Consider the following 10,317-nt stretch of genomic DNA (forward strand, 5'->3'; position numbering starts at 1 on the left):
TGCATTATTGGTCTCTCCATCTGCTGAGTCTTGCCACATCGGGGGTGGGGCTGGTATACCCCTCTGATTGCTTGTGAAGAGGAGGTTGTTTGGTTGGATATATATCAGAAGGATGAACCAGAACTGTATTGCTATATAAGTGATAGGCACTCTATTGTTTTTACATATGTGGACTATTGGTTTGTGTTGCCATCCCTCTAATGAGAGGTTGTGAATTTATATAAAGGAGGCAATCCAACTGAATCTACATTAAGTGGACATTACTGAGCAGTGCAAACCTTCTAGAGCAGTGGTTCCCAGCCTTTTTAAAGTTTTGACAGGTGACGCCAAGCGCTCAAATCTCCGTGACACATCCCCCCCCCCCCCTCAATGAAAAACACCCTCAGACTCAGTGCAGGTAGCCTGGTATAGGTGCCCTCAGTATAGGTAGTCAAGTGTAGGTGCCCCCAGTATAGGTAGCCAGGTGTAGGTGCACACAGGATAGATAGCTAGGAGTAGGTGCCCTCAGGATAGGTAGCGAGGTGTAGGTGCTTTCAGGAATAGGTAGTGAGGTGTAGGTGCTTTCAGGATAGGTAGCAAGGTGTAGGTGCATTCAGGATAACCAGGAGTAGGTGCCCTCAGGATAGGTAGAGAGGAGTAGGTGCCCTCGGGATAGGTAGCAAGGTCTAGTTGCCCTCAGGATAGGTAGTGAGGTGTAGGTGCATTCAGGATAGATAGCCTGGAGTAGGTGCTTCCAGGATAGGTAGCAAGGTTTAGGTGCACTCAGGAATAGATAGCCAGGAGTAGGTTCTTTCAGCATAGGTAGCAAAGTGTAGGTGCTTTCAGGATAGGTAGCAAGGTCTAGGTGCCCTCAGGAATAGATGGCCAGGAGTAGGTGCTTTCAGCATAGGTAGCGAGGTGTAGGTGCACTCAGGAATAGATAGCCAGGCGTAGGTGCCTTCAGGATAGGTAGTGCGGTGTAGGTGCCTTCAGGATAGGTAGTGAGGTGTAGGTGCCTTCAGGATTAGGTAGTGAGGTGTAGGTGCCTTCAGGATAGGTAGTGAGGTGTAGGTGCCTTCAGGATAAGTAGCGAGATGTAGGTGCACTCAGGAATAGATAGCCAGGAGTAGGTGCCCCCAGGAATAGATAGCCAGTAGTAGGTTCTTTCAGCATAGGTAGCGAGGTGTAGGTGCACTCAGGATAGGTAGCAAGGTGTAGGTGCCCTCAGGAATAGATAGCCAGTAGTAGGTGCCTTCAGGATAGGTAGTGAGGTGTAGGTGCCTTCAGGATAGGTAGTGAGGTGTAGGTGTCTTCAGGATAAGTAGCGAGATGTAGGTGCACTCAGGAATAGATGGCCAGGAGTAGGTGCCCCCAGGATAGGTAGGGGAAGGTGTAGGTGCACTCAGGATAGATAGCCAGGAGTAGGTGCTTTCAGGATAGATGGCTAGGATTAGGAGCCCCCAGAAGCATGTGGTGGCAGTGGGTCACTCATCAGCTCAGTGCGTTACAGCGCTGTCTCCCTCCCAGCTTCTCTGTCTCCGTTCTGTGCATAGTTAGAGCAGGGCTACAAGAAAATGGCCGCCGTTGTCTATTTGTGGACATTGGCAGCCATTTTCTTGTAGCTCTGCTCTAAATAGACGAAGCGGATCTCAGAAGCGAGGAGGGGATAGGGCAAGGGGGAATGTGGCGAGCGGTGACACATAGCTGTGCTGGGAGTCGCTGTTCTAGAGAGTTGATTTGGGGAGATGGTGTCGAGGAGAGGGGTGTGTGTGTGTTTTACCACCCACCAAGGGGGGGTTGGGGGTTTGGATCTCAGGAGGGGGTCCCATTGGGGAGGGGCGTGCTCAAACTGACATTGTTACAATAAAAGACCGACAACTGCATTCTCCTCTGGATGCAAAGGCAGTGTACTGTCATTCTTTTACTCCTTACAATGATGGACATTTGAAGTTCTTGAGGACCACATAAAATGTCGAGGGCCACATTTGGCCCCCCGCGCCTTGTTTAGCACCTGTACCCTAAGAAGTTTTTGCTTTTGACTTCCACCTACCTCCTATCTATCCCTATGCCCAAATTTCCCAGCACCATTTTTAACTGTATGGGGTTGGGAGGACATTCGCTTAGAACATTGCCTGGACTTGTAGAAGATTGCCTTCATAGCCACGGTCCTGGGTCCTTGGGCCTTTGCATGCATCACTGTCCATTATAACTCAACTAGAGGGAAATGAGAAAGTCCGTAGAATTGAAAGTGAGACCGAGGAAGAAAAGGAAAGAACCCTGTAGCCGAGAAGACCAGAGAAAAGAGGAAAAGCAGGCCTGAATAGATGTCCGGTATACCTTGCTGGATTATTCCATGGATCGTTTTCTACAGCAAACAGACAAACCGATCTACCTACCCTGACTGAGCCGCAGGGGGTAATTGCCTGTGATCAGTCACTTGTGAGAAAAAGCCCCCCAACCTGTCCCAAAATTAATTTACCGCCACCAGGGTCTGATCACTTTTCGGATTCATGACTTATTTCTAGGTTCAGGAAGGACAGAATCCTGTATTTCCATTCTGAAATACAGGGTAGTGGGTTATCCCTCCACTTGTCCCACTATCCGTTGCCTTGCCATTAAAGTGAAGATCTATAATGTTCTATGATTTATTTATTTTTGTCTGGCTGAAAAGAGCCATTATCTCATTGACTGTAAAATCCAAATCAAAATTGAGCTGAACAAAGGTTTCAGGTTCTGACCAGCAGGCCCAGATCTTTCTACAGTCCCAAAACCATTGTGTAGATGTAGACTTGACACTACGCATTTCCAGATGCCCCACAATTTTCCCTGGTCTTCTGTATTGTGAAGAGTACCACATGGATACCAGCTTAAACAGCACTATTTGTATATCTGTACTGGCTGGTAGCTGGATGTCGTTGTAAGCAAGCTGCCAGTCTATATCCTCCATCCTGGTGCCAAGTTCTCTCTTCCAGTTCACCGTACCACTGCTTGCTTTTTCCTCACTCTTATGGCTTAAATTATAGAGCTTTCCCAAAGTTTTGCTTGGAACTTAACCCATGCTGTAGTAGGTTTCAAACTTCTTATCGGGAGTCTTTTTTTTTTTTTTTAAGATAATTGCCTACCTGGAGTTCACCAAGGGGGGTTGATGACGAGTCTGTATTCTGGAGTGTCTGTCAAGTTTATTGATTGAAAACCAGCCTTGGGACTGCTTGGGTACAAATCGTGGATTGTCAAACATTTGGAGTTTGATTTTTTTTTTTTTTTTTTTGGACATTTTAATTCGTGACACTGAAGCGGAAACATTTTTTTGATATAATGAATTGGTTGTGTAGTACAGATAATTACTAGAACATTAACAGTAAAGAAAATAGTCTCATATTTTTATTATCAGTTATACAGGTTTTTTTTATATAACTTTGCATCATTCTCTAATATTTGTAGTTTACACACAACTCCGCATTCTAAATGATTTAACAGAGTAGGTTAGTGAACTTTTGAACTTTACTGTGCAGAAAAAGCAAAATACAATGACTGACAGTTGAGATAATAAGCTTCAGAAGACAGAGCTCTCTGCGACTTTGACAGTCGTGGAGCTCAGTGGCTCTTTTGCATAGATAACTGGAGTTTTTAACTCTTCCTGTACTGGAAACCATATTAGACACCTCTGCTGCTGATGTTTTATTTCTTAGCTGTATTACACATACACATCATTATCTCATAAGTTTATTTTCACTTGAGATTCCCTTTAAGTCTAAAGATGGCCACACACCATACAGTTTTTTAAATATCTGTTCAATTTAAGAATTGCAATCAATTTTTCTAACTGATTGTAACATTTCAAAAATATGACCAATGTACCACACACCTATGTTAAATTTTTCCCCAATTATGATAAAACTGATTGGAAACTCTGAGAAAATTGCTACGGTGTGTATAGTAATACATTGACAATCTAAAGGGGCCCATACACTTAACAATTTTCCCGCCGATATACAGCAGATTCGATCAATCACTGTGATCGAATCTGCTGTGAAATCGTTGCGCAAACTCTGACCGAACGATCAATTTCCGAAATCGATTGTTCACGTCAATCCGTCCGTGCGGAAGATTTCGCTCGATCGCCGGCAGGTCGGGAGTGCGTCGATAGAGGCGTTTCGAATGTCTGACGACCGACGCTAGCGGCAATATATTACCTGTTCTGCCGGCGCGTGTCCCCGCTCTCTCTCCGCTGTCCCTTCTCAGTGCTGGGCTTCGGCTGGCTTAACTTACTTCCTGTCCCGACAGGAAGGTTAACCAGTAGAGCGCCCTCTACTGTTTAATCTTCCCCGGCAGGAAGTAAAGTGAAGCTGAAGCCCAGAGTGGAGAAGAGACAGCAGAGACCAGGGGACACGCAGCGGCTGGATCAGGTAACGTATGCGGAGGGGCAGCGGCAGCTTCACAATTGTGAATCGGTTTCATAGTGAAATCGATTCACAATCTGTTTGCAGTAAAGGCAGCCATACGATCCCTCTCTGATCAGAGAGGGATCAATCTGATGGCAAATCGACAGTGTATGGCCACCTTAACACACACCATAAAATCTTTAAAAAAAAATTGAAGAAAAATATCTAGCATTCCGGATCGATATAAATCGAAAAAAACGGGAAATCCAATCGGATTTTTCAGTCGAATGAAAAAAAAAAAAAGCTTTCAATGTTTTCGGGAGATACAATCGGTTTATCGAATTGCTGTAAAATCAGATCATTTTATTGTATCGTGTGTGGCCACCATTACATTGCTTGAAGCATCAGCTTAATAAAGCTATGGAATGTGCTAGCTGTCAGCCTCTGAATATTGCAATGAATCCAACGAAGAAACTTGATTAAAGTGTGTCCTCCAGGTCACCTCCATTACTGTTCACATCTTACCCCTCCCCCATGTGACCCCATTCCGGAACTCTTTATCTCCGGCACCACTAAGGGGGCCTTCCCCCCCCCCCCCCCCCCCTTTTTCTCGTGATACGATAGGCTATTTTGGATGGTTTGTTATACCATATACATTTTTGAAATTATCTGTGTAATAACGTTAACCAAGTTTGGGGAATGTCAACTGGGATAGTTTGTATCAAAAAGAGAATCTTGAGGAGACGGAATGTTCTTACAATAGCTACTCTGCCTATATTGTTAAATGGTTTGCTCCATGATTCCAAGGTTCTGGTACAGTATATTCTAGTAGGTGATGTTCGTAATCCAGAATATGGGACTTTAAACGACGTACATGCCACCGCGATGTAAGTGATGCAGTGTTCTCCCCCGGGTGGCATGAAAAAGTAGCTGGGTGGGGCGAGATGAGAGAATGCTGGACCGGCGCTTCTCTGCACAAATTTGCTTAAGACATAGGAGGTGAGCCGATGACAGCCGGGTGCTCACCAAAACTGGCTGGGTGGAGCACCCGGCTAAAAGACCCTGGGGAGAACACTGTGATGGATGGAGGCTGCTCTGCTTGCTGCATGCATTTACCAGGTAATTTGATTAACTAATTATCCCTCTATACCGGCTTGGGGCCCGGGACTGACTTTGCTGGGGGGTAGGGGGTCTACAACCCAGGGCCCCGTGACGCTTAAACCTGCCTTAGAAGGTGAAATGTGCAAAGGCAGATTTGTGACGAATCCAGACTTTAAGGACAAAACTCACCCCAAATCAAATGTTGCTTTTGAAGGGAACCTTAACTGAATGGGGGGGTAAAGAGTTTCACTTACCTGGGGCTATTACCAGCCCCCTGCAGCAGTCCTGTGCTCTCGGAGCCGCTCTGGAATCCTCTGGTCCCCCGCTGTCACTTAGTTTCGTTTTTGACGACTCACCAGTCGGCCGGCCGCCATGCGTATTATTGGACGCATTCCCTACTGCAATTAGCGCTGTTGCGGACTGCAATGTGTACAAAAATACGCGTTGCGCATATCTACGTGTGCGGAATGCGTAAACACGTATTTTTGTACGCGTTGGGGTCCACAACAGCGCTAATTGCAGTAGGGAATGCGTCCAATAATACGCATGGCGGCCAGCCGACTGGTGAGTCGTCAAAAACGAAACTAAGTGACAGCGGGGGACCGGAGGATTCCAGAGCGGCTCCGAGGGCACAGGACTGCTGCAGGGGGCTGGTAATAGCCCCAGGTAAGTGAAACTCTTTACCCCCCCATTCAGTTAAGGTTCCCTTTTAAGGTGCCAACTTCCATCGTTAAATGCGAAACCTCAATGCATGCTATTGTCGCCAAATGTGCTACATATGTCAAGGTGAATAGTGGACATGAAGGTTTTGTTTTTTTCTTTTTAAAAAGACTCTATAGTTAGACACATTACACATTTTCAAATAGAGTAAGCCTTGAGAGTTTTCTAAACGTCCTGTGTTGAGCTCCTGGTCCTATGCTAGTGTCCTTATAGCAGGATATCTACTGCAATAAATGACCATGCCAAAAAACTTACCAGGAGGCTGCCAGTCACCTCCATTTGGAAACCAATCCTGCCCTAGCCAGCTGCAGGATCCACAACATACAAAGCGTCAACACATCGATGATCTGAGCAAGTTTATAATACGTAGTGAAGGAGACATCTACAGAACATTTTAGGGGTTCTCCAAATCATCCACATCAGATATGCAATATTTTTTTTTCCTGTTTTTGTTTAAAAAGAAAAAAAAACCTTTGCATGAATAATGCAATTGTAATCTACATCAGGTTACCAGATTTCCAGGTAAACTTCTGGCATGTTCTTACTAAGTTAAATGTAACAGGCCAGACTATTGGATTCAGTCTAACCATATTGTAGTTGGAAGTAAACTTTTTGGAGGTGTAGTGGAAGAGTTGATCCTCTTCAAAGTCTTAAAGTGGACCCAAATTAAAAATACAAGATTTCAGAAATAAAATCTATTTTCTAAATTATAATAATAAATAGCAGCCTTTTTTCAGCTGCATGATGACAAATATAAAATATTTTACATTTATTGGAGGAACCCCTCCCTTCCTTTCATATTGCCGGGACAGAATCCGGCAGACTGGTAGAGTAGATGGTGTCCAGCAAAGGAGGAATTGCTAATTACTGCCATCTGTATAACCCTAGTTATGAAAAGAGAAGGGTGAAAAGCAGGCACTGAAATGCTCATAGGCCTGAAGGAGTGTTTATTTATCTTTGTATGTGTCAGAGTGGTGCAACTAAATATTTTGAATTAAAAAAATGTTTGGTTTGGGTCCGCTTTAAGTGCTTTCTGAGATTTTTTGCTGGGCATACATGGCTCGATTTTGCCCCTCCATTCTCCTGCTCGATCGATTCCGCAGGCAATTCTCTTATCTTCCGCTTATTTTTCTTATCTTTTTGCATTGTCAATGTGGAATCGAGCGGGGAAACGATCGGGCGGGAGATTGGACGTGTCGGAAATTATCTATCGAGCCATCTAAATGTCTCAGAATCGAGCCGTGTATTCCCAGCATTAGTGTCTTAAAACTTTCTACCAGGGCTCAGCTGTGACTGGAAGCCTGATTCTTTGTGGGATGTTATCTCAGTATGAAGTCAGTCTCAGACTGCACTATTCAACCACACAGCTAACCGTCCTGTGATGCATTCGATCACACTCGACGTCGACGAATAAAGCCATTTCCAATCATGTATTGTTGATTGTGGGTCAACCGCAGTGCCGTGTTGTACCAAATGTTTTGCCCAGTTAGAGGTTTTTGTCAAATCTAAGGTTTAATTGGTCAAAAATATGCTATAGTGTGTGGTCTGCAAAGGAATACTGTGGTTAAAGAAGAAATGGTCTCTAGAAACCCTTATGTAAAGTACAAGTAGGTGCTTAGTAATATTGAGTGTATAAATAAGATTGAGGTACAGGGATTACTGTGTGAGAATATATTAAGGTGTCGCTCTGGGTGATGGGGTAAGTAACATGACAGGAATTCAAATGGATGGAGGTGTAAGACCTCAGGAATGCACGGAGGGTGGTGTAGGACCTCAGGAATAAACTGGTTGAGTGTGGAGTAGGACCTCAGGTATATGCGGTTTGAGAGCGGAGTAAGACCTCAGGAGTACTCAGGTTGAGGGTGGAGTAAAACCTCAGGAATACTCTGGTTGAGAGTGGAGTAAGACCTCAGGAATACTCTGGTTGAGAGTGGAGTAGGACCTCAGGAGAAAGATCTTAGGAACTCTAGGTGATGGAGGAGTATACACTGGGTGATGGACGAATAAGGTCTCGGGATTGCTCTGAGTGATGGAGGAGCAACATCTTGGTTAAACTCTGGGTGAGAACACGAAGATTCTCAGGAATACTTTGGATAACGCAGGATAGGGTCTCAGAAATATTTTAGCTCATGATGGAGTAAGATCTCTACTACTGTATAATAACACTTTAGGAGGTGGAGTAATATACAGTATATGGGATACTTACATAGACACTGTAGAGAGAGATATGGAAGCTGCCATATTTGTTTAATTTAATTAACTTTTAAACCATGAAAAATGCCTGGCAGTCCTGCTGATCTTGGTCTTGGGAATACTCCGTTAGATGGAATAATATGGCCTCAGGAAATCCTTATGTGTATCACAAGTAATGACGTAGGAATATTCTGTGGATACACGATGGAATAGGGTCCGGGAATTTCTTTGGATATTGGAACAGTACGGTTTTCGTCGTACTCAGGTGATGGAGAAGTAATATCGGGGAAATTCGTTGGGTGATGGAGCAGGTTCTCTGGAATATTCAAGTGATGGAGCAGGAAACATTTTGGGAGTACTCTGGATGTAGAAATAAGTCATGAGGAATAGTATAGGTGGTGGAGTGTAAGGTCTCTGGAATACTCTAGGTGGCGATGAAGCAAGGTCTATGGTATTCTCTAGATCAGTGTTTCTCAACATTTTATTGGCATGTACCCCCTTTTAAAACCCTGTACTCATCAAGTACCCCCTGGCATAGTAAGTATTATCACAAGCACCCCCTGACAAATATCTACGGTATTTAATTGTAGCATATAATTGGTTCTAAACAATTTCCAAGCATTTACTATTGCTTTTAATTAGATAAAACACTAATTTGGTGTTGATAAATCTTATTTAAATATTTTCTAGTTTCTTGGTTAAGTATATCCAGCCCGAGTACCCCCCCTGGAACCATCAGAAGTACCCCCTGGGGTTACGCATACCACATGTTGAGAACCTAGGCTCTAGATCAGTGTCTCTCAACACTTTATTGGTATGTACCCCTTTTAAAACCCTGTACTCACCAAGTACCCCCTAACATTGTAAACATCACAAGTACCCTTTGACAAATATATATTTATCGTAGTACATAATTGGTTCCAAACAATTTCCAAACATTTACTATTGCTTTTAATTAGCTAAAACACTAATTTGGTGTTGTTTAAATAAGATGTATCATATTCTAAAACTCTAAATTTGTTATTCTTGGTTAAGTATATCAAGCCCAAGTACCCCCTGGAACCATCAGAAGTACCCCCTGGGATACGCGTACCACATATTGAGAACCTAGGCTCTAGATGATGCAGAAGTAAGACCATATGAATACTATTGGAGATGGAGGAGTAGAGGTTTAGAATCCTCCAGGTGATGGAGGAGTAAGACCTCAAGAAGCGTACATATATGTACGCCACCGGTGAGCTGGACACAGGGTGACGGCTCCACCTGCTGCCGCTCAAATCACTGGCGGAGCAAAATACTATTCCCCCTCCGAGTCGTTGCAACTTGGAGGGAGAAGTAATTTGGGGTCTGGGAACCCACGAATTACCCTTACGTGCCCGCGCAGTATGACTACTGCTATGGTGGTGCCTAGTTTTTGCGCCAAAACCACCTGCTCCACTTAGGAACACTATAGGAGATGGAGGAATAGAGGTATGGAACCCTCCAGGTGATGGAGGAATAAGGTCTCAGGAACACTGTGGTAGAAGAGTAGTCCGTGAAATTCTCTGGGTGACGGAAAAATATCTCAGGAATACCGTGCATTGGTGGAGTAATATTTCAGGAATATGGCATGTGATGGAGCAGACATGCTCTGGATGATGGTAGTAGTAAGGTCTTGCTTGGGAATACTTTAGTATAACCCTATGTAGAGGATGATACAGTCGGGAGGTGAAGGAGGAACATAGTCTGAGGAGCACTCCTGGAGATCCCCGTATCCTCTGTATCTGGCCAGAGATGGAGTTATGAGGGAAGCATCAATGAGGGATTCTCAGGTGCTGCTTGTAGGTATCGGGTTATGATGTAAGGAAGGATGGAGGGATTTCTCCTCTGGTAGAGTTGGGAGGGAGGAGGAAGGAGGGAGGGGAGCTCTGAGAAGAACACTGAGCACGGAGCAGTCAGCGCA

The sequence above is a fragment of the Hyperolius riggenbachi genome, chromosome 2 (assembly GCF_040937935.1).
Source record: "Hyperolius riggenbachi isolate aHypRig1 chromosome 2, aHypRig1.pri, whole genome shotgun sequence".
Lineage (NCBI taxonomy): Eukaryota > Metazoa > Chordata > Amphibia > Anura > Hyperoliidae > Hyperolius > Hyperolius riggenbachi.